The sequence below is a fragment of the Piliocolobus tephrosceles genome, chromosome 12, assembly GCF_002776525.5.
Source record: "Piliocolobus tephrosceles isolate RC106 chromosome 12, ASM277652v3, whole genome shotgun sequence".
Classification (NCBI taxonomy): domain Eukaryota; kingdom Metazoa; phylum Chordata; class Mammalia; order Primates; family Cercopithecidae; genus Piliocolobus; species Piliocolobus tephrosceles.
In genome coordinates, this window is record NC_045445.1 from 19,733,166 (window position 1) to 19,756,971 (window position 23,806).

Below are 23,806 nucleotides of genomic sequence, written 5' to 3' on the forward strand. Positions count from 1 at the left end.
AGAAGCAGTCCTAGGACTCCCAGTCACAATGTTTTAAGAACAATCCTGAGACAAGAGCAAGACCTCTGAGGGGACTTGAGTGCCCACAGACCCATGAAGCCATGCGCTGATCTCAAATTGGTCTCTTCAGGTGTCCTAGAAAACCCAGCTCTGCACCTAACTCACCCTCTGCATTGGGACAAGGTAGAGCAAGGCCTGATGTCATTTTAGGGACCCACAATGGCAGAGGACTGCATTGGCTTGTCACACTGCCTGAAATGTTTGCATTTCAGTGTGAAGCACTGAAGTCCCCTGTCTTCTCTAAATCAAAGTGTCTCAGAGGTAAAGACAGGATCTCTAATTTTTTTAAGACAAGCAGCTTTTCACTTAAGGTTAAAAACCAAATGGAGAAGGGTGGGTAGTGATGTGTCTGGTTTTTGTTGTAAGCCTGGAGGGTGAGCATGTGGTTAGGAGAGGGAAGGGTGTCAAGAAGGCCCAGGCCTTCCCTGAGCCACTGGTAGAATCTTCAGGAATAAGAGAGATGAGCCATTGGGCCTGAGGAGAGGGCCTGGGGAGAGTGTATGAGGGGCCTGGGCCAGGACTCTTTTCATATGTGGCCCCACAGGCACACCCTCACTGTAATGATTGTGGAATCGGGAAGCCATCACCACAGTTTCCAATTCCTTACCACTATTATTACCATGACTGTGCTGAGTGCATGTGCTTTGAATTTTCAGTGAGCCTGCTAGCCCAGGGACACTTCCACCTGCCCCGTTATGCAGTGACACAGACTGATGGACCACAATAGCAGAGATCAGTCGTGGGCCTCACATCTGGGGGATCAGGCCTCAAGGATCTTGCGTGACAGTTTATTCCGGGTCTCCTATGTCTCTTAAGAAATCCACAATTTTGATTTTCTGTAACCGCCCCCGCCCCCGGCCCCATGCTTTTAAAAGCACATATTATGTGCCAGATGCTAGAGTAAGCATATTGGATATATCTTTTATTTAATCCTTACCACAGCACTGTGAGGTAGATGTTATTGTTAACCAATTTTACAGATGTGGAAACTGAGGCACAGAGAGATTAAGTAACTTGGCCAGCACTGCTCTGCTCCAGCAGAGCTTCTGGAAGTCAGCTGGCCAGCTAGACTCTTTCAGATTACTTTTCCTAACCCAAGCCCACTTCTGAATTGTCTCTCCCTATTGATTCAACCCCTGTGGTGAGGGGTTTATCTTCAAATGAGGTTTCCTGGGATAGCCCTGCTGTGGAGTCAACCTGACCAAGGGCCAGCTGCACCACTCACCTGGGAGCAGTTGCCTGTAGAACCAGAGAACAGAAATAACAAACTTCACTAGGGTTGGCCACAAACCACAAGATCCTCTAGAAGGACCCCAAAATGTCCGTGAAGACCAATAGTCGGATTACTGACCGTGCTGCCAGAGAAAGAAAGTGCAGCCTACCAACTACCCATCCAATTTGAGCCACATGACTTGTCAACATGGGTGTTTTCTGAGGAAAACCTTCAGTTCACCCAGCAATTCCAGCCTAAGCTCTTTTCAGAGTCTGCCTGAACTAGCTAGATAGTTGCCTCTGGGTCACTGTAACCCAAAAAGGCTTAATTAAAATCAGGAAACAGGCTCAAGTTCCTCTGCTGCAATACTATAAACTTTAGATAGGCCAAAGTAGGCTGCAAGGACACACAGGGATAAAAGGTACTTTGGATACAGCACAGTCATCTGGGATACTCATACACACACCCACATGATACCCTCCTCCCCCCATAGAAATTAAGAAATGAGAAAAGGAAAGTATTTAGCTCTAGGTGAGCTTCATTTTTAAAGGCTGGAAACAACAGCATTTGTCTACTGAACACATTTTGTCTGGGTATGGGGGAAGCAATCTCTCTAGCCTGAGGGTCTCAGGCAGGACTTGGCCTGGTGGGTGCTTAGGGCCAAGTAGGGGATGACTGGCAGGCCGAGGGCATGAGGAGGATAGAGGAAGAAAGGGGGCAGAAGGTGAGAGGGGTGAGAGACTAGAAAGTGAAGGGAACAGGCACAGAAGGGAGAGAAGAGAGACGCCAGCAATGTTTGGAGTAGGGGCAGCTGGGAGAACCCATGGCGCTGACAGCTCCGCATCATGATAAAGCCATTTCCTGTTTATCAGACATCATTAGGGCATTAGAGTTCTCATACCAAAGATTTATCTAAGAGTAGACATTTGGCCCCTTTGGGTATCAATCCTTTTGGAACTCAGTTTTGTTTTTTGTTGTTTTTATTTGTTTATTTGTTTGTTTTTACCGTGAATATACCTTATTTAGTCATTTTTGTTTACAAGTGAAACTCTGGGAATTCAAAATTAACATCATTACCTATGAGCTTCTTACAGACACCAGAAAAAGTTTCAACCTTGTGTGCCACATTGTTCTGCTGTGCTTTGTCCAAATGAACCTTTGTGAGGCAGCTGCCATCCAGTTTCAAGTGGATTCTCTTGCCCACAATTTAACTTGGAAAAACCAAGTCCTCAAGATCGCATGGTACACAGCTATCAGAGTATGGCTCATGTGATGCTTTTGCTTATTTTTTGTATGGCTTTTTCAAGTTGGCTGAGGCAGAATTCTCCTCTGAGCAATAAAGACAACATGCTTCTCACTGAACTCTTTCTCCAATTCGCGTACTAGCCAGACTTGGATTTTCTGGGAAGATTTCAGTTGAGAAACAGGAACAAAGATTATGATAGCTTTCTGACTACCACCAACTTCAGTCTCCTTGGCTGCTATAATATTCAGCTCCCTGAGCTGAGTCTTGAGGTCCACGTTCATCTTTGGCTCCAGAAGAGCCTGGGAGATGCCGAACTTGAACTTGTCTGGCTTCTTGCCGTTGGGTTTCTTGATCCTGGTGTTCAAACTGAACATGGCCTTCTCCTTGCTGAGTACTGGCTTAGGAAGAAGCCCAAGTCTCACAGTTTGGGATAGACGGCTTTTTGAAATGTATTCAGACTCCACTGCTTTCTGAAACTAAACGTCCTGAGTCCTTTTTCTGGAAAGAGTGGTAAAAGAGGCAAGGAGTTTGCTTGTGAAAATGGGTTTAATTCTTTAAATAGATATTTGTTTATTCAGGGCCTCCTATGCACTAAGCACTGTGTTGAGTGCTGTGGACATGACAGACCTGGAGCCTTCTTATGGAGCTTGTTCTGCCTATAATTTGGCCCATTTTGAGGGGGTCAGAGAATGAACACTTCCACTTCCTAAACTGTGCTGGGCTGTGATGCAGTAAGGTCTTTGAGGGTCTTGGGAATAAGTTGGGTTGTTTGCCCTTATAATAAAAGGCTCCAGATTGTGGTGCCGAGACTTCCCAGTGTCAGCTGTCGCTCTGTGCTGCTGTCCCCGTGTTGTTTCTTTAGGAGCAGAAAGATGTGATCTCTTTCCTAACCCTATAACAAAAGACAGTTAACAAGAGAAAAGCATTTAACAAACTTATTTAATCAAATTTTACATGACATGGGAGCTTTCAGAAATGACGACCCAAAGACCCAGGGAAAGTTGTGTATTTTTATGCTTAGGTTCTATAAAGAATGTATAGAAATGTGATTGGACAAAGGGTATGATCTAATGGTAATAGACTGGAGGCAGAGGGTACCCAGTAAGTCTTGTCTGTTTAGATTCTTCTTGGCTTTTCTGTGTAGCATTCCTTCCTCCAGGGTAGAGGGCAGGAACTCTCTGGCATGAGGGTCTGCAAGGGAGAAGTGACCTTTCTAGATTGTATGGGTTGCCTTGGGGGAGAGAGGTTCCAGTTTCTATGATTCACCCGGGGCAGGAGACAGGAGGGTAGGAGAAGGTCAGAGAGATACTTTGCTTCTGAGGTGGCAACTGAGACCTTCCAGTCTCCTTTAGTTCAAAGCACTCAGCATGCCAAAGCACCATCATTTGGAGTATCATTTTCTGAGGGCCAGCACTTCTTATCTGCCATGTTATTTAACACATGTTTGCCTAGGCTAGGGCCTTACAGTGGCTTTTCTCTCCCACGGAGTATAAAGTGGATGTGTTTTGTGATAATGGTTGGCCAGTTGGATGTATTTCCTCTTCCTCCTTAGTGCTAAGCTGCATTCCACATGGTTGAGGTTGCTGGAAGTACAGCTTCCAAAGAAGTGAGGACTTACAGTATAGTATAGTCAGTGGCATGCTGGCAGATGTCCAACAATTGCCTCCCTCAGTTGAGCGGGAGGGGAATGCTGGTTTATAGTGTTTGCTGATTTCCATGGTGTAAATGCTCCTACCATGGCCAATTTCAAGCTCCCGACATGACATCACCGAACAAGGAGTCGGGAATACATGTGCAACAGCATGGCATCACAGAGTATTTCTGCCGCACAGATACAATAGATGTAAATAACCTCAAAAGCATAGGTAACATAAGTGTAGTAAAATAATTAGGAAGTGATGAATTTTGAGTATTCATTAGCTTTGTCTGTGTGTGTGTTTTTTTTTTTTTTTTTTTTTTGGAGACATAGTCTCCCACCGTCGCCTGGACTGGAGTGCAGTGGCGCTATCTCGGCTCACTGCAACCTCTGCTTCCCAGGTTCAAGTGATTCTCCTGCCTCCGTCTCCCGAGTAGCTGGGATTACAGGCGCCAGCCACCACACCCGGCTAATGTTTTGTATTTTTAGTAGAGATGGGGCTTCACTATGTTGGCCAGGCTGGTCTCAAACTCCTGACCTCGTGATCCACCCGCCTTGGCCTCCCAAAGTGCTGGGATTACAGGTGTGAGCCACTATGCCCGGCCAGCTTTGTCTTTAGTATAACCTAATTGTAAGTTTAGATCATTTCACTTTTAACAATGGCTATATTTAACAAACTGGCCCACAAAATTCATGTTGAACCATCGATTCTCACTATCTGGATGAGTGTGGTGCTGCCTCACTTTTCTCTTAGCTTAAGCAGTAGAGAGTCTGAGTAAACTGGGTCCAAAGGCTCTTGCCCCCACTTTAACCAGAGCAGCCCTGCTTGTATTCATTTCATACATAATGGGGTTCTGTGTTTGAGCAGAGGGTTCCAATGTTTTTTATTTTTTAATCTTTTTTTTCTGTCACCCAGGCTGGAGTGCCGTGGCACAATCTTGGCTCACTGCAACCTCTGCCTCCTGGCTTCAAGAGATTCTCATGCCTCAGCCTCCTAAGTAGCTGGGACTACAGACATGTGCCACCATGCTGGGCTGATTTTTGTATTTTTAGTAGAGACGGGGTTTCGCCGTGTTGGCCAGGCTGGTCTTGAACTCCTGACCTCAAGTGATCCACCCGCGTCGGCCTCCCCAAGTGCTGAGATTACAGGCATGAGCACCCAGCCTCCATGTTTTTTAAATGTGTGGGTTTTTTTTGAAAAGCATTGGTATAGATGGTCTATGAGGTTCCTTCCATTTATGGTGTCTTAAGTTAGCCATGTCTTGCTAACCTTCCATTTTCCCTTTCGTTCCCTTGTCCCCTCTTGTCACTCAGGTATCCTATTCCTGCTATTCCCAGAGATCCTTCTGTCCCATCCCAGGCTCTCCATCTTCACTGAAGAGATAGCTGTTATCAGCTGATATGGTTTTAGGTGATATTCCTCCCAGGCATATTTTACTTTTCAACACATGACTCCAGAAGATACATAAGGTCTTTCAAATACAAAGGAATGAATTTCTAAAAGCTGGAATTCCAGGCAGGGTGCTGGGGGTGAGGGGTGGGGTGCTGTCTGTACTCAGTGCCCTTAAAATCATAACACTGAACAGTCAGACCTGATTCTACTTTGCAGTATCCTTCAAAAATCTCTTGATTTCGATGGGTTGCTAAGTTACCCCCAAAGAACGGCCCAAGAGTGTATCTCTATTTTTCTTTACACAACACAGTTTTCTTGCAGTGAAAACTAAAACCTTATCCTAGCAGATGTTTGGTTCGTCTTCCCCTGAATGCAGTTTTCATCCATGAAAATGATAGAGAGGCTGCAAAGGTTAAGGATATGACACAATCCTTTCTGAAGGCAAATTCACCCTCTTTAGCATGCCAGAAAAATTATTTTTCCAGGAAAACTAAACACTAAGCACATGCTTGGATGTTCCTTTCAAGCAAGAGAGGAGCCCTTTCTATCCCATTAAGGTCAGGCAATTGCCCAAGTGATTTGCTTCACTGCCTATCATAACGGGGAGTGTGGGATGGAACCAGCAGGGGTTTACTCTCATCTGTCTCCATCCAGCAGGCTAGCCAAGCAAAGTTCATAGGCACAGGCACCCTCCGAAGCCTGGAGTCAGAGAGGCTGAGGCTGGGGGCCACTCGGGACCCTTCCAATACACACACACAAACACACACACACACGGATACATGCATGCACACACATAGAAGCCCACAACATTCCCTCAGTTCAACACGGCAGCTCATGAGAGTCAGTATAATGGAAGCAAAAGTAGAGCAGAGCAGTGGAATAAGATGCATGGAACCTGGTTGCCCAGGAGGCCACGGGATGGGGCACAATAATGAGCTTCTTGGCCAGCTGCCTAGTCTGCTGGGTGCATATTGTTCAAATGTAGATAGGACAGCCAGTGGCCCAGGAGCTGTGGGGGACAAGAGGGCTGCTATTTCCTGCCTACATGGCTACCTTCGGAGGCTTAGGGGTACTTTCCCTAGCTTTGCTTCTCAGGTTCTGTCCCCACTTCCTACACCAGCAGCAACCTCCCTTTGGCCCCATTTTGCTGAGGACATGGCTCACTATCTGAAGGCTTCAACTGTAAGGAGGTACGTATGCATGCCCAACACACAAAACAGACCCAAAGCCAAACTCTGTCCAGTTGAGGCCAACTTAGGCAATAAATCTTGCTCAATTCCCTGGTCAGAATACCTCTGGCTACCTCTGCAAGCCCGGTCTAGTCTTGATCCAGGGCCCTTTGGCCAAGGTCCCTGCACAGTCGGCACTCTTTCCTCTTCTCTGTCCAAGCTGAGCTCACTCTCCCCTGGCTTTCCCCAACGTCCTTCACTTTCAGAATTGGAATCTTTTGAACCAAAACTTTCTTTCTTACAAAAATATCTTCTCTCTCACCTCTAGCCTTCCATTCTAGACTTCTAGGTTCTCTTGTGTCTTCTAACACTTGAATTCTGAGGGAATTTGGTCTCTCCAGGGGAAGCAGAGAGGCACTCCTTATTTATCCAATAACATTCAATGGCTAATTGTCATTTATAGACCATCATGGAAGTCATCAATCTCAGAGTGTGCTTTCCCTGTATCACTTGCTCCTGACATTGGAGAGAGATTCGAAATCTAAATGTAAGCCACCAGCAAAATACTGTCTCTTCAACGCACCAAAAGGAGGGAAAGTTAGCTTATCTTGTAGAATCTTTCAAAGTACTGTGGACTGGTTGAGTAAGGGTAATTAGAAAAAGGAAAAGGGAAGTCAAGGACAAATTCCCACGTAGTTGAAGAAGTCTCACAATAAAGTAAAATTTCCCAAGAATTGCCGGGAAGCAAGTCTTACAACCATTGGGAAATGATGAGTCCAAGAATTTCAGAAGAGCCTCCACCCTTCACCTGGCCTTGAAATCACCAAAGAGCTCCTACTGCTCCACTCCAGGCTCAAGAAGCAAGCTGCTTTTCATTGCTAATTTTCAAAGTGTGCTCATATCCATTATCTCATTTGATTCTCACCATGACCCTGTGAGGTAGGTAGGACAGATATTAGTTTTCCCCAGCTCACTTCTGGAAGATTCCCAGGAGTCAGATTTTGCACAATTGTAAGTTGACAGGTTTGGCTCTATTTGCACATGCTAACAAAATCTGGCCTGATCCAACCGTTATGTAAAGGGAAGATTTGTCATGCAACATTGACCTAAGCTATGCAGAGAGAAGCCTGATCATCGGGGAAGGGGACTAGGGGAAATTTAATAATTTCTTGGGAAATGAAATAATTCTACTCCTCCTTTCCCTTTCTGGGCCTAAAAACCCAGGCTTGAATGGGAAGGGCTTGCATTATCCTCAAGCTACTCAAAAGATTTCTTGAAGACTGGATACCAAGGCCAAATTCCTATATATTTAGCTATATTTGATCAACCTTACCAGTTAACCAACTAGGCATCGTGGGTCCAGCTCTTGTAGGGAGGAAGAGACAGAGAAGTAGGAGATCAGGGTCAATGGATCCTGACCTCCAAAAGCTTACAATTTTGCTGGGAGCTAAACTTGTACATTACTACACAACAATGCATAGCAGCCAAACAAAAGGAAGAGAAGGTCAGAGAGGGTTGAGACAGCCAGGGGAGGCATCCCAGAAAGTCAGAACAGGGGGGTGGTTAGGAGCATGACCTCTAAGGTTGGGCAGTAAACATGGCTTTGAATTCCAGATCCACCATTATCAGCAATGCGAACCTTGAGCAAATCACTATATGTGATCCGTAAAATGGGGTGAAAATGAATAAGTACTTTAAAAGTTGCTGAGAAGATTAAATGAGCACAGTATGGTATCCATTATCTCACTTGAGTAAGTAAAATTTGGTGCTATTTAAGCTAACCATTAAAAATGGGGAAGATCTGGAGACACTCAGGGGGAGAGACAGGACAATACAAGGCACTGAATTAAACAAAGGTACTGAATTAAAAAGGAAAGGAGGTGGATGAGGATATTGAGAATACTGGTCTTGCTAAATCAGAGGGTACATACATATAAAGTGAGTAGGAGAAAATAAACTGTGCAGATTGGGTGCAGCAAGATGGTAAAAGGCTACCAAGTGGAGGAGTTTAGACTGGATATGATAGGAAGGGAGAAGCCACCAGAGAATTTTAAGCAAGAGAGTGACTTGGCAATAGTAGTCTTCGAATAGGATTGGCCTATGGAGCACTTGGTGACTTGGAGAGGGACTGAAGGATATCCATTATTTCAGGCACGAGTTGATATGCACCTGGACTAGAGATATGAGAGTGAGAATAGAAAACATTTGAAAAATATTTTGTAGGAAAAACTAACCAGATAGAGTAGGTAACTGGATATGGGAGATGAACAAGAAGGAAGAGTCCAAGAGTCTTCCAAAGTTTTTAGTCTAGGTGACTTCAAAAGTGGTGGTGCCATTGTTTTTGCTTCTAAGTTGGAGCTGAACAATGAAAACACATGGACACAGGTAGGGGAACAACGTACACTGGGGCCTGTCTGGGGGGCAGGGGGAGAAGAGCATCAGGATAAATAGCTAATGCATGCAGGGCTTAATACCTAGGTGATAGATTAATAGGTGCAGCAAACCACCATGGCACACGTTTACCTATGTAACAAACCTGCACATCCTGCACTTGTATCCCAGAACTTAAAATTAAATTAAATTTTAAAAAAGGAAGTGGTGGTGCTGTTGACAGCAAAATGGGAGTCAAGAAGAGCAGTAGACATGGAGGGAAGATGATGGACTCAATGTTCAATTTATAGAAATGTCTAGAAAAAAAAGTTGATACTGGAATACCCTAGAGAGTAGAATTTCCTTCTTTTACTTCCTTTCTGACAGACATAGACCTCATTTTTTGTTAGATGATTATATTATCTGCAAATATTGACGATTTTGTTTCTTCCTTTCTGATGCTATTAATTCTATTTTTTATTCTATGGCATTGGCTTGGAGCTCTAGTAAAATGTTGAATAGCAGAGTAGAAGTAGAAATAAACATTCCTGTCTTGTTCTTGACTTTAAGGGTGAAAACATCTAATATTTCAAAATTTGTTAACAAACACTTGTGTATTCTTCTATGTGTGAAACATTATTATGAACACTTTACAAATATTAGGCTATTTAATCCTTCTACAATGTTATGAAATAGATACTATTTTTGTTGTTATTGTTATTCCTCTTTTACAGATAAGAAAAGTGAGGCATAGAAAAGCTAAGTAACTTGCCCAAGGTCACACAACCAACAAGTGTTCAAAGCTCCACTGCTTAGCTTTGGAGACTGTGTTCTTAACTACTCTGCTACACTTGCTGCCTCTTTAAGTATGAAGTTTTCTGTACCTTTCTGGAAAGTACTTTTTATCAAGTTAAAGTTTCCTTATATTTCTAATTTTCTTAGAGCTTTCTAAGAGCAAATGAGTACTCAACTCAGTTATATCAAACATCTTTGCTGCATCTATTGAAATGATCATATTATCTTTTCCTTTATTATGTAAATATAATGAATTACATTGGTATATTTTCTAATGGTGAACCAGCCTTGAATTTCTGGGATAAACCCTATTTGGTAATGGTGTAGTCTTCTTTTTCCAAAGTGCGAGATTTGATTTGGTAATAATTTATTTAGGGGTTTTATATAGAGTTAGTTTTCTGTCCTCATACAATTTGGTATTGGTGTTATGATCTTTGGAAAATAAGTTGGAAGCTTCTCATCTTTTTTAATGCTCTGAAATTGTTTGTTTGGTAAAGGGATTATCTGTTCCTTAAAGCTGTTGTACACTTTACCTTTAAAGCCTACTTGTGTGTGTTAAGGGGGCTGAGGTGTACACATCTTTGATTCTATTTCCATTTCTTCTCTAGTTTTGTTGATATAGCCAGATTTTCATCTTGCTCTCAAGCCAATTTTGGTAAAGTCTCCCAGAAAATTGTCTATTTCATCTACATTCCAAATTTATTGGTATAAATATTAATACAAAATGCCAATTATTCATAATTTTATACCCATACCAGGACTTACACAATTACTAAGAATAATATTCTCTTATACTTTTCAGTATATTCTTTTTTATTTTTATTTTTTGTTTAGTCCCACCCTTCATATCTGATTTTTAATATATTCTAAATGCAGTTCTGTCCTCTCTCTCTCCTTTTCTTCTTCTTCTCCCTCTCCCTATCTTTCTCCCTCTCCGTTTCTCTGCCTCTTTTTACTCTTGAGTGGTGGTTGCTTTTTTATTTGTTTTTTGTTTTGTTTTGTTTTGTTTGTTTTACTTTAGCAAACTTGCGAATCTTTGCCTATTTTCATGGTCTTTCCAAAGAGCTGGCTTTTGCTTGTATTGATCAACATTTCATTTTTGATGTTTGTGTATTTTGTAAATTTTTGCTTTAATCTTTCTTAGCATACCTTACTCCTGCAAAGCTCATCTGTCTGGAATATCCTTTCTCCCTTCCCTTTAACTTGGCTGACTCCTACTCATTCTTCAGTTTATGCATCATGTCTTTCAGGAAGCCTTCCCTGACACTTCAGAGTGATTTAAATGCTCATCCTCTGTCCTCCCCCAACAACTTCCAGACCTCATCATTCCATGTTATAATTAGCTGTCTGCTTTATCTCTCTTCCCTATTAGACTGCAAATTCCTTGAGGGCAGGGACCGTGTCTGGTTCATAATTGTACTCCCAAGCACCTAACATAGTATTAATACTTGCCATCCCCAATAGGAGTTCAAATGGAAATTTTATTGGAGGTAGCAACCCACCCATAAGCTGGTAGGTAGATCTCACAAAGGAGCTCCTAGTACAGTCTGTTGCCTGAAGTTTTGGGTCTTTTTTTAAAAAAGGAAAAAATATCCTTGGTAGCTTTAGTTTCTTGATTTTTAACATAATCAAATCCCTTCAAATGTGTCATTCCATGGTCTGTCTACCCTTTGGGGACGTGTCCTGCGCATTCTACCTGTGCACTCCAGCATGGATCTAGAGGGTTCAACCCCAAAGGGGACAAGGCCAAGAGCTGGCCCTAAAGGAGCTGAGACTGACCAGAGTTAGAGTCTGCAGGCTGCCCCAGGGCTTTTTTATTTCAAAGCAGCTTCCTGCATGAGAGCCTTTTCCTTCTCTGCAGTGAAGGTTGGGGTACCTCACCCCCACTTCCACTCCTCTTGTTTCCAGTCTCATCTGAAACACCTTTCCCTCTATATTCATCTTTCCTCTCAATTCCCTCTCCTTATTTGCCATTGACCCTGTAGTTTTTTATTACTTGTGTCCAGGAGGTGTTTCGAGAATGTGAACTGAAGTAGTAGTTTATGAAATTGGCAACACCTATGCTCTGCTGCCCTCAGTTTTCTTCTGGAAACTTCTGTGGTTAGCACTCAGGTCCAAGGAAAGCAGAACACAGAACGAACTGAAAGAGAGGCATACCCAAATCATGGAACACCATCAGCATCAGGGCTGGCTCCTGCCCACGTCTCAGCTCCCACCTCCACCCTAAGCTACAGGCTGATAGAAGACTATTTCTAGAGACAAACATCAAGCTGGTGACTGAGGGTTTTCCTATTCACTGTGAATTTACTTCCTGGGAAAGATGGTCTCACTTCCTCACATCATCTGAGTTCCTCTTTGAGGAAGGCATCATGAAACTGAAAATATAAAAACACTTCTGAAACAAAACTCATTCTGAAATTGTAGGGAGGTCAGAGAATACAGGACCCAAAGGATACCCACTCTGCGCTACTTGCCTAAGACAGAACTAAGGAAAGAGAGATGGCTACAGGGAACCATGCAGGCCCCAGGGGTGCTAGGGAAAGGTGATGGACTGATGCTGCCAGGCAGCCTATCTCAGTCTTTTCTTTCTTCCTTTTCTTCTTCTTCTTCTTCTTTTTTTTTTTTTTTTTTTTTTTTGTAGAGATGGGATCTCACTATGTTGCCCAGGCTGGAGTACAGTGGTATGATCATAGCTCACTGGAGCCTCAAACTCCTGAGTTCAGTGATCTTCCTGCCTCAACCTCCTGAGTATCTGGGATTATAGGCAGGTGCCACCATGCCCAGCTAATTAGGTTTATATTTTTTTATTTTGGAGAGGTGGGGTCTCACTATGTCACCCAGGCTAGGCAAACTCGTGGCCTCAATCAATCCTCTTGCCTCAGTTTCCAGAGTAGCTAGGACTACAGGCACATGCAACCATGGCCAGCTAATTTTGTATTTCTTTGTAGAGACAGGGTCTCACTATGTTGCCCAGGCTGGTCTCAAACTCCTGGGCTCAAGTGATCCTCCCACCTCAGCCTCTCAAACCTTTGGAATTACAAGTGTGAGCCACTGCACCTGGCCCCCTACCTCAGACCTTTCTAAGGTTGCTTTGCTGACAGCAAATGTGCTCCAGGCACTGTGCTGGGCTCTAGGGATATAGCAAAGAACAGGACACAGTTACTGCCTTGAGGAGCTTATAGTCTGGTGTCTGTGTGGGACACAGTGTCCACATTTGGAACTCTCCTGGCTACTATGCTATCTGGCACCTTGACTTGAGTATGTACCATCTCTTGAGCATTTTCAGTGGCCCCAGAGACAGAAACTGCATCTCATTTATCTCTGTACCCCCAACATCTAGCACACTGCTTAAAATATGATAGGTACCCAACAAACATTTGTTAGATAAATAAAGGAAGGAAAGAAAGAAGAAGGGAAGGACAGAAGGAAAGAAAGGAGAAGGGAAGGGACGGAAGGAAAGAGGGCTAGATGAGGTGTTCCAGAAATGTTTCATATTGACTGGAGATGATGTTGAGTAACTTTCATAGGAGCCAATCTCAGGGAAATGCTTGAGTCCCTGATGATCATTGATTGGACCCCCCAGAAACAACCCTTGTCAAGATGTCTCTGAAGCAGCTGAAATCCTGAAGCAGTTCCCAAAGTCATGGGACAAAAACTCAGGCATACCTAGGTCAGCTTCACAGATGCTAGTGACTTTGAATCGGTCACTTTTATTGTAGTGTTTATTCATCCTTGAAGGTATTAAAATAATAGGGTAGAAAAATAGTTTGATGGTTCCTCAAAAAGTTAAACATGGAATTACCATATGACCCCACAATTCCACTTCTAGGTATATACTCCCCAAAAATCAAGAACAGGGACTCAAACGAGTACAAGTACACGTGTGTTCACAACAGCACCACTCACAATAGCCAAAAGGTGAAAACAACCCAAACATCCATCACATGATGAATAAACAAAAAATATGGTATATCTATACAGTGGAATATTATTTGGCTCTAAAAAGGAATGAACTTACTGATATGGGTTACAATGTGGATGAACCTTGAAAACATTATACTAAAGGACAGAAGTCAGACACTGCGGCCTCATATTGTATGATTTTATTTACATGAAATATCCAGGATAGGTAAATGTGTAGGGATGGGGCACTGATGATTTCCAGGGTCTGGGAGAAATGAGAAGAATCTGCTTAAGGGGTAGGGGGTTTTACTTTGGAATGATGGAAATGTTTTGGAACTAGATAGAAGTGATGGTTATACAACATGTGAATATACTAAATGCCACTGAATTATCCAGTTTAAAATGGTTAATTTTATGTGAATTTCACCTCAGTCAATTATTTTACCTTGGAAAAAGTCAGAGTAGAACAGCCTCAATTCTGTGGGCAAACTGGGTAGTTGTGGGAAGTGGTAGACTAGCTAGGTGTAGAGTGGGAACTATTTCCTTCCCTACCCACCACCCCACCATGCCCCAATGCTTGTTCCTTTCTTCAGCTAAGTCAAGTGTTTATTCCTATCTCCATTCCTGTTCATATCCAAGAATCATCTGGAATTAGTCTTAAGAATATTCTACTTCTCTAAGGACTGTTCATCAGAAAAAGCCAGTTGTAATTTATTGGCAGCCCTTCTAAGAAACCCCAAATATAAAGGATTTTAGGAATATGGAAGCCAGCATGTAGACATATGTCAGCTTAAGAAGATGGCCTTTTGAGAAGAGTCGTCAGAAATTGTTGATGTAGCCAAGGTGATGGGTGCATACAAAATGCTGGGTACCTGGGGGATGTTAGGAAATGCTTGTTGATTGACTAATTCCTTGACTGAGTAAATAAAGACATTTGCATTATCCTAAGTGAACTAACACAGGCACAGGAAACCAAATACTGCATGTTCTCACTGATAAGTAGGAGCTAAACTTTGAGTACACATGGACACAAAGAAGGGAACAGCAGACACTGGGGCCTAACTGAGGGTGGAGGGCGGGAGGAGGGTGAGGATCAAAAAACTACATATTGGTTACTATGTTTATTACCTGGGTGGTAAAATAATCTGTACACCAAACTCCCGTGACACGAAGTTTACTTATATAACAAACCTACACATGTACTCCTGAACCTAAAATAAAAGTTGTGTTTTTTTTTTTTTTTTTTTTTTTTTTTTTTTTTTTTTTTTTTTTTTTTAAATAAGCCAGCAATGGCAATAGCCAGGAAGGCACACCCAGCAGAGGGAATGGCAAGTGTAAGAGCAGGACCAAAAGAAATATACTCCTGGAATTATGCTGCATATGTTGACACAGCAGAGAGCTTCAGGAGAAATAGAGGATGGGAATCTTTCTTTACATAACTCTGCTACTGAGATCCTTTGCAAAAGTAGTGATGAAATGAAAAATACAAATACCAAGACAACAAAATCTGAAAAAAAAATAGAATTTAGTGCTGAAATATAATTAACTGATTTTCTATTTGAATCATCATATGACATTGATAGAATACTTGCATCATGGAACTATTTATAAGATTTTTCTGCTAATAGTCAACACCTGAACAACTATCAGCTCACTTTTTGCACATTCACAAAAAATTATCTTAGAAAAGTTATTAAGGAGAACAACTCTTTAGTCTAAATGGCAAGTCTTATTTTATAAAATAATATCTCAACACAGCTGCATGTGAAAAATGGTCATTTTTGAGCAGGCTTTGTAAAAGTAACAATGAATTTTGAAGTAGAAGCTGATGCTTTGTGTCTTCTGCTATTTGTGTGGTCAATGACACTGCTACTGCTCCCAGAGTAAACGATACATGCCAATGAATATTTTGTGCAAGTTAAATGTTCATCATCCTCTTTCTGAGAAATAAAAATGCATTACTTTAAAAACAACCAAAAAAGGACATTTAAACAAAGGATTCCACTCCAGTAGAATCTCGTTTATGGGCTTCAGATCACATTTTGTGTAAGAGCTTTCAGTCATCCATTTTTTCTTTTATTCCAGAAAAATTTATTGAGCACCTGCTGTGTTCCAGGAAATACAGTAATAGGGATGCACCATCATAGGCATGGATAAAGGAAATTCACATACAATCTCCCCAATTTTTTTTTCTTTTGAGATGGAGTGTCACTCTGTTGCCCAGGCTGGAGTACAGTGGTGTGATCTCAGCTCACTGCAACCTCTGCCTCCCGGGTTCAAGTGATTCTCCTGCCTCAGCCCCCTGAGTAGCTGGGATTACAGGCATGTGTCACCATGCCCAGCTAATTTTTGTATTTTTAGTAGAGACGAGGTTTCACCATGTTAGCCAAGCTGGTCTTGAACTCATGACCTCAAGGGATCCACCTGTCTTGGCTTCCCAAAGTGCTGGGATTACAGGTATGAGCCACTGCGCCCAGCCTACAATCCCCCAAATTCTTTGTAAACGTAATTTCAACCCTTTACTATCTCTAAACTTTGAGCTTGAGTAAGCTGATGGGCAAGAACAGGGCAAGTTATGGTGTTGATGGTGGTGTGTCCACAAACTGGAATATGTGATCCAATAACTATGGTTAAGGGACAACAGAGAAGAATACTTGGAAATAGGGCTATTGAAGGAAATGGCCCTTTGACAAGGGAGGTGGAACAGTTGGGGAAAAGCCTGATCAATGTCTTCTTTCTCCTGTCCTGTCCCTTCCCCATGCCTGGACCACCTGGAAACTATGGATTAAAGCAGTATTTTCTTGCACCGCTATGGCTACACACACCCCTGGGTGCAGCAGCTGCTTTCCCCTATCTCCAGCATAGCTCATGAGGGGCTCCATGTGAGCACTGGGTTGCCTGAAATTGAGGGAAAGCAATCTGGTCAGAGCTAAGTAGGGCCTGCTTCTCGTTGCCTATGCTACAGTTAATCCATTGCCATCTGTCTTTATTTTGCTGACTCACTGCTTTCATTTGGGTTGGCAGTTCTTGCTGTTGGCTGCAGTCTTTAACTGTTTACAGAGGACTGAGATGGATGGAGAATTAGGGGCTTTGCATTCATTCCCTGAATGAAATCCTACCCAGGTACTGTGGGCCTCTTGTCGAGGGGCTGAGGCCAAGGCCCCTGGATTTTGATGGATGGTGGAGATTAACTGTAGGGTAACACATCATTTAGTCTGATTGCAAGGCCAGATTTCTCCCAAGTGCTGCCAAATGAGCTGGGAGGTCATGCGAATTGTCTGCCCGAGCACAAGGGAGCGCGATATCTTTTAATTAGAGTAAGGATGAAGGATATTTGGGACCTTGGTCTGTCAGAGAACTTGGAACACCCAAATGCTATACTTCATTCAAGTTTCTCTTTAAGTTTCACCTTATCCATGAAAGCTTTTCTGCATAAACTTCCATCCCCACACTGCACCCCATCCCTCCTCCAAAATGCACTTCCCTGCACTTTGAATCTCATCAGCATTTGGTTTCAACTATGTACAATCCTGGCTTCCACAGCCATTTTGAAGCTGTCCTTCAGCAGATTTGAGACCCATTCTTTATCCTGTGAGATAGAACCTCATCAAGATGTGAAACTCTGTAGCCTTTATAGCTCATTTTGTTATATGGCAATTGGATCCTGGGAAAAGGTGACTTGGAGGAAGCCATCATTGGCCTTTGAGACCTATATGAATTCAGTAGAAACACTTTCAGGATGCTTTGTCAAATGACTTGTGTTAAGATGCCAAGGGTTTGTTGTGGGCCCATGTAAGTTTTAACCCTTTTCAAGGCTACTTTCTGTAAGCATTGTATCATTTCTGGGGTAGAGGGAGTTGAGGGTTTTTTGGTATATCTGCCTACTCAGCCTTAGTGTTAGCCAGTACTTCCTGGGATTTGGGGTAGGAACAACAGAAGTTAAAAAGGAACCTTGTGTTTTAGGTAGGAGGAACGTAGGTACTGGTTTGCTCAGGATAGTTCTATTTTACACCTGCTGCCCTAGTGTCATTATTGAAGCATTGCCCTTCACCCACAAAAGTGTTCCAGTTTGTACAATAAACTTAGCTTTAGGCAGCACCTTAGCTTTAGGCAGCACCTTAGCTTTAGGCAGCAAGTATGTAATGTACAGAATCGCACTGAGAGCTAGAAAGACTACAGAGTTTTGCATGTTGATGAGCTTCTATCTCACTGGGATAAAGAACGACCTTTCAAATCTGCTAAAGGACAGCTTCAAAATGGCTGTGGGATCCAGGATTGCACACAGTGGAAACCAAATCCTGATGAGATTCAAAGTGCAGGGAAGTGCATTTCGGAGGAGGGGTGAGGTGCAGTGAGGGGATGGAGGTTTATGCAGAAAAGCTTCCATGGATAAGGTGAAGTTTAAAGGGAAACTTGGCTGGGTGAGGTGGCTCTTTCCTGTAATCCCAACACTTTGGGAGGCCGAGGCAGGGGAATTACTTGGGTCCAGGAGTTCAAGACCAGCCTGGGCAACATAGTGAGACCCTGTCTCTATGATTTTTTAAAAAATTAGCTAGCCAGGTGTGGTGGCTCACGCCTGTGGTCCCAACTACTGGGGCAGCTGAGGTGGGAGGTTTGCTTGAGCTCAGGAGACCGAGGCTGCAGTGAGCCATGATCATACCACTACACTTCAGTCTGGGCAACAGAGTGAGACCCTGTCTCCAGAGACAGAGAGAGAGAGAGAGAGAGAGAAATAAATGTGAATGAAATATAGCATTTGGGTGTTCCAAGTTCTCTGACAGGCCAAGGTTCTGAATATCCTTAATCCTTATTCTAATTAAAAAACACCACACTCCCTTTTGCTTGGGCAGACAATTCACATGACCTCCCAGCTTGTTTGGCAGCAATATATTTTATAATTATATATTTTATAAGCAAGTATAAAAAATACTTGCTTGTAAAAGTTTTTTCCTTGACAACTTGAGATTGCATGGTCAGACTATCCCAGGAAAATGGCTTCTCCAAGCCACCAACCCTAGAAAGTATCCTCTATCAATCAGACAGGATGAAAACATAGCCTCCAGGAATTGGAGCTCTCAGACACTGCTGGCACGACCGTAAAATGTTGCAGACACTTTGCAAAACTGTTTGGAAATTCTCAAACAATTCAACATAGAGTTACCATATGACTCAGCAGTTCCACTCCTACACATATACCCAAGAGAAGTGAAAACATATGTCTACACAATAGCTTGTACATGCATGTTCATGGCGTTATTATTCATAATAGCCAAGAAGAGGAAACAACTCAAACGTCTATCAAATGATGAATGGATAAACAAAATGTAGTATATCCATAAAAGGGAATATTATTTAACCATGAAAAGGAGTAGAGAACTGATATATGCCACAACACGGATGAATTTGTAAACATAATGCTAAGTGAAAGATGCCATCACAAAAGACTGCATCGTATTATTCCATTTCTAGGAAATGTCAAAACAGGAAAATCCATACAAATAGAAATTAGATTACTGGTTCCCTAGGACTGAGCAGGGTGGGGATTCGGGGATGGAAGAGTGACAGCTGAATGGTACAGAGTTTCTTTTGGGGGTGATGAAAATGTTCTAAAATTAATTGTGGTGATGGTTGCAGAACTCCATGAACATACTAAAAACCACTGAATTGTGCCATTTAAATGGGTGAATTGTATGGAGTGTAATTTAGATCTCAATAAAGCCATTAAACATGTGGCCTCCAGGCATAACTCAGACTGAGTACCAGCTACCCAGTTTAGGCTTGCACTCCTTTAGCAAGGACATGGGCACTCTCTTCCAGACAGATCTTCTCAGGCTTCAAAATGGGCAAGCATGAACTTGGGCAAATGCCTCATAAGGGCAAACCAGTGGGAAGAAGCCTTGTTAATACCCATAAGCCTTTGGGGTTTTTTTTTCGCCTTTATAGAAACATTCAACCCAAAGCCACAGAGTCCAATAATAATTGACAGACAAGAACCTTAGAGCTTGCCTACTCCAATCCCTCTGTGTAGATGCTCAGAAACACGCAGTGACTTGCTCAAGTCACACAGCTAGTCAGTGGCAGAACATGGACCAGAACCTGATGCTCCTAACTCCCACTCCAGTGCTCTTTCTCCTGCCCTGGCTTCTCTACTACTTCCCTTTTCCCCGTCTTGCCCAGATCAGCCCCTTTGGCCCTTCTTGCTAAAATCTAGGAGTCAAGTCTGAGAATCCAAGCACAAAATCAGGGTGAATTTACAATTTTGGAAATATGGTACAACTTTCCTAAGTAGTAGATCAGAAGATCTGTATTATAGTTCTCCCAACATCAGGATGTGGACGGAGTACAGGATTTGACCCCTGGTACAACTAAATTTGTGGAATAATCACATGCTTCTTTTTATACTGTATTTGGCAGTATTAGAAGAGAAAAATAATATTCATCTTAGGAAAACCTTGGTAACTGCAAATTTGCTGGCAACCTTATTTCCTCTTGCTTTCTTGGAAGAAATCAAACGAAAAAGCAGCTGTACAAATTAGCCCTGACCAACAGGCTCAGGACCAAAACAAAACAAAAAATAATAAAGCCAAAAACAAATTAGGCTTAATATTTAAATCAGAATGGAAAATATATCCAACTGTACGCCTACTGGAGCCCTTGAAACTGCTAATCTCTACTTGATTATTCACAACCTGACCTTTGCAGGAGGTCAGGACAAAGCTGGGGACAGTCTGACCGAAATGTATCAGCAATTTTCCAAACTCCTTCATCTGCATTCACAGATTTTCCTGATAACCCTAAGAGCAGCAAAACCATTGATCATGCTTGTTGGAGTCCTATTAGTACCACAGTGAAAAGAAAATGTGCTTAGTAGGCCATCAGTCAACAGGCGCTGTGTGCCAGGTACAATGCCAGTGCTAGGGGGAGACAAAACAGGGGGAAGAAATGATGCCTACCAACAGAAGCCATACACCCCCAAAATAGGGTGAACCAGGCATGGTGTAGGGCAAGGGCATGGGGCAAAAGCAAAACTGAAGGGGTAGGAGAGTTGATGTATATTGAATAACAGTGAGGGGACTAGTCTTTCTGGAATAGAGATTTCTTTTGAGGGAGTTAATGGGATGTTTGATTGAAAAAGAAGGTTGGAGACAGATTGTGGAGGCAAAATGGAGCATTTTGAAGAGGTGAGTGGCCAGATGAAAACCACATCAGGGCAGCTTCCTCTTCACCCTCCCCTCAACACTGGTTTTGGTGTTCTCTGGGCTCCCACAACCCCCTGGGCCTTATCCTAGCACTTTACACATTTTCCTGTAATTCACTGCTTCCTTGTACTTCTTCCCAAACTGATTTCCTTGTGGGAACAGCTTACATCTGGTTGATGCATATATCCCTAATGCCTAACAAAGGGTTTAACACGTGGTCAGCACTCAGGAAATGTGTGTTGATGGGAGGGGACAGGACGGGATGGGACTTGATAGAAGGTTAGATCTGTGGAGGAGCCATCTGGAAGAGAAGGCAGGAAGAGGAGATCAGTTAGAAGGATGTTGCCCTGGGAGATATGAGAAAATATGGCCCTGACCCAAAGCAGTAGCGATGGTGACAGAGAAGACGGGAGGATGTCTGATGTATTTTGAAAGAAGCATAGACAGGACTTGGGAACCTTAGTTAACACTGACCAGGAAACAATGCAAAAGGACTGTGGAACCAAAGTAGGTTCCCCATGAGGCAGTGTGGTAGGTCCTACAGACCCCAGTAGGATTAACCAGCCTCCACTTGCACTTTGTGGACAACTGGTTATGAGCCCAGCTGTACTTTTCATGTCTAGCGGTGAAAGGGACTAGACCATTGCTGAGGGGACTTTGCCCAGCTGTCTCTGTGCCGGCTGTGCTAAGTCCCCAGGGAGCTCATGCTGACCAATAAGGCAAAGCTCAAGAGTGATGAACCACCGTTTGGCTGTCTTAATCCTAAGGTCTCAACTCAGCTCCCACCACCTGGAGGTGTCACACAAAGAAGTCCAAAATAAAGAAGAGTGTCAGCCCAAGAAACAAGAGTCTCCTTTTCCTAGCCATGCCTGTTTCGTTCCACCTTCAGTCTTGCTGCAGCTCAGGAAGGGAGGGGTGAGAGAAAACCACGGAACTTTTCAAAATCCCATTTTCCAAAAGCTAAATCAGATTCATTCTGTGTCTCCTGCGCAGACTGCATTAGTCTGGGTAATGTAAACACTGTGAGGCCACAGCTGTCTGCCAGCTGCAACGTTAAAGCCCGTTTTGGGGGGCATGAAAAAACCTGTCTGTAACTATCACAGATGAGAAGTGTTAGTTAATGAATGGTCCCTGCTGAGTCCAGAGCCCAGCTGAGTTATTTCAGTCTTGAGCCTTAGCAGAGATTTTTATTGGGTAACAAATTTCAAATGCTCCAGTCACCCCTAGACCCCCGATTGGAGCTCGTTGCTCAATCCAACCCCCACCCCCCGGCCAAAACTAATTCACTCCAGGGACATTCCTGATTGCAACTCAAGAATCTTGGTGTTTGGAGTGTTGGGTGATTGCTCAAGGAGGATTCGGTAAGGGCTTAATAATAACATCAGCCTCCTTGTGCTCCCTGCAGAAGTGTGGAGAGTTACCTTTCTCAAGAGTAGGGCCATCGGTGGCTTCCACCAGGGCTGGTCAGCTTGGAGCAGCCTAAGAAATGGTGGTTTTGTGTTGGACACCACTGTTTCAGCTGGGCCTCAGCTTAAAGCTCTGGGTTTTGCTGGAACCTTTCCACTCCTACTATTCTTTCTCCTCCTACATGAACTCAGGTCAGGGGCAAGGCCAAGAGGGCCAACATACCACCAGCTGCATTGAGACAGGGGCTAGGGCCCAGGCCTTTACGTGCACAATTCAGTGGCATTTCGTACGTTCACAATGTTATACCATCATGACCTCTGTTTTGTTCCGGAACATTTTTATCATTGCCAAAGAAGATCCCATACCTGTTAAGCACTCATTTCCCATCACCTCCCTGCACCGGCTCCCGGAAACCACTAATCTGCTGTCTGTCTCTGTGGATTTGCCTATTCTGGACATTTCATACAAATGGAATCATACAGTATGTGGTCTTTGTTGTCAAGCCAGCATTCTTTGAGTACCCACTGTAATAAACGAGGATTCCTCCTCAGGTGCAGCAGCTACTGCTTTTTAGCATACTTAGCTTAATCAAGGCACATGCTGGGTGATTGATTTGCACCATTCTGTTTAATCTTTACAACAACTCTCTGAAGTAGATAATAATAATAATGTTCCCATTTCAAAGATGAGTAGTCCAAGACTAAAATAAGTTGGGTAGCTCGGCCAAGGTCGCACTAGTAGTTAAGATTCCAACTCAAGTCCTTCCATTATTTACCATGTATTCAGCCCTACTTAGAGCCAGTCTGCTTACTCAGAGGCAACATACTCTCTTTGTGGTATGTGCTGCCTGCCCCATCTTGCCCGCCCTTAAATCCCCACTGTGACAGACCCCATAGGCAAGGGAATAATCTTATGAGCTCCTTGTGAAAATACCCATGTGTTGGCAGGGCTAGTAGCCTGGCATGAGTGCCCGTAGTATTCATATGCCCTTGGGCACACCCAGAGTTTTCTTTAGTTCCCAGAGAGCTGAATATAACCCCACCCTCTTCTCTCCCACTCATGAAAGCATATGGGAATGTTAACGAGAGTTATTTATAGTAAAATCCTTGAATCTGCTAAAATTTATTTTTAAGTAAATCATACACAAGCTTTGGTATTTGATTATTAGAAATTAATAATAACTGAGGCCAGGTGTGGTGGCTCACGCCTGTAATCCCAGCACTTTGGGAGGGCGAGGGGGGCAGATCACCCGAGGTCGGGAGTTTGAGACCAGCCTGACCAACATGGAGAAACCGCGTTTCTACTAAAAATACAAAATTAGCCGGGTGTGGTGGCGCATGCCCGTAATCCCAGCTACTCGGGAGTCTGAGGCAGGAGAATGGCTTGAACCTGGGAGGCAGAGATTGCAGTGAGCT

General features: G+C 43.2%; 1 protein-coding gene and 1 pseudogene across 1 annotated transcript in view; one reads left to right on the forward strand and one right to left on the reverse strand.

Moving 5' to 3' along the window:
- Nucleotides 1-23,806, forward strand: part of PLAC1 (placenta enriched 1) — a 103,735-nt gene that overhangs the window by 4,709 nt on the left and 75,220 nt on the right. The gene's annotated exons all lie outside the window — the stretch shown is intronic.
- Nucleotides 2,310-2,893, reverse strand: LOC111531586 (annotated as a pseudogene).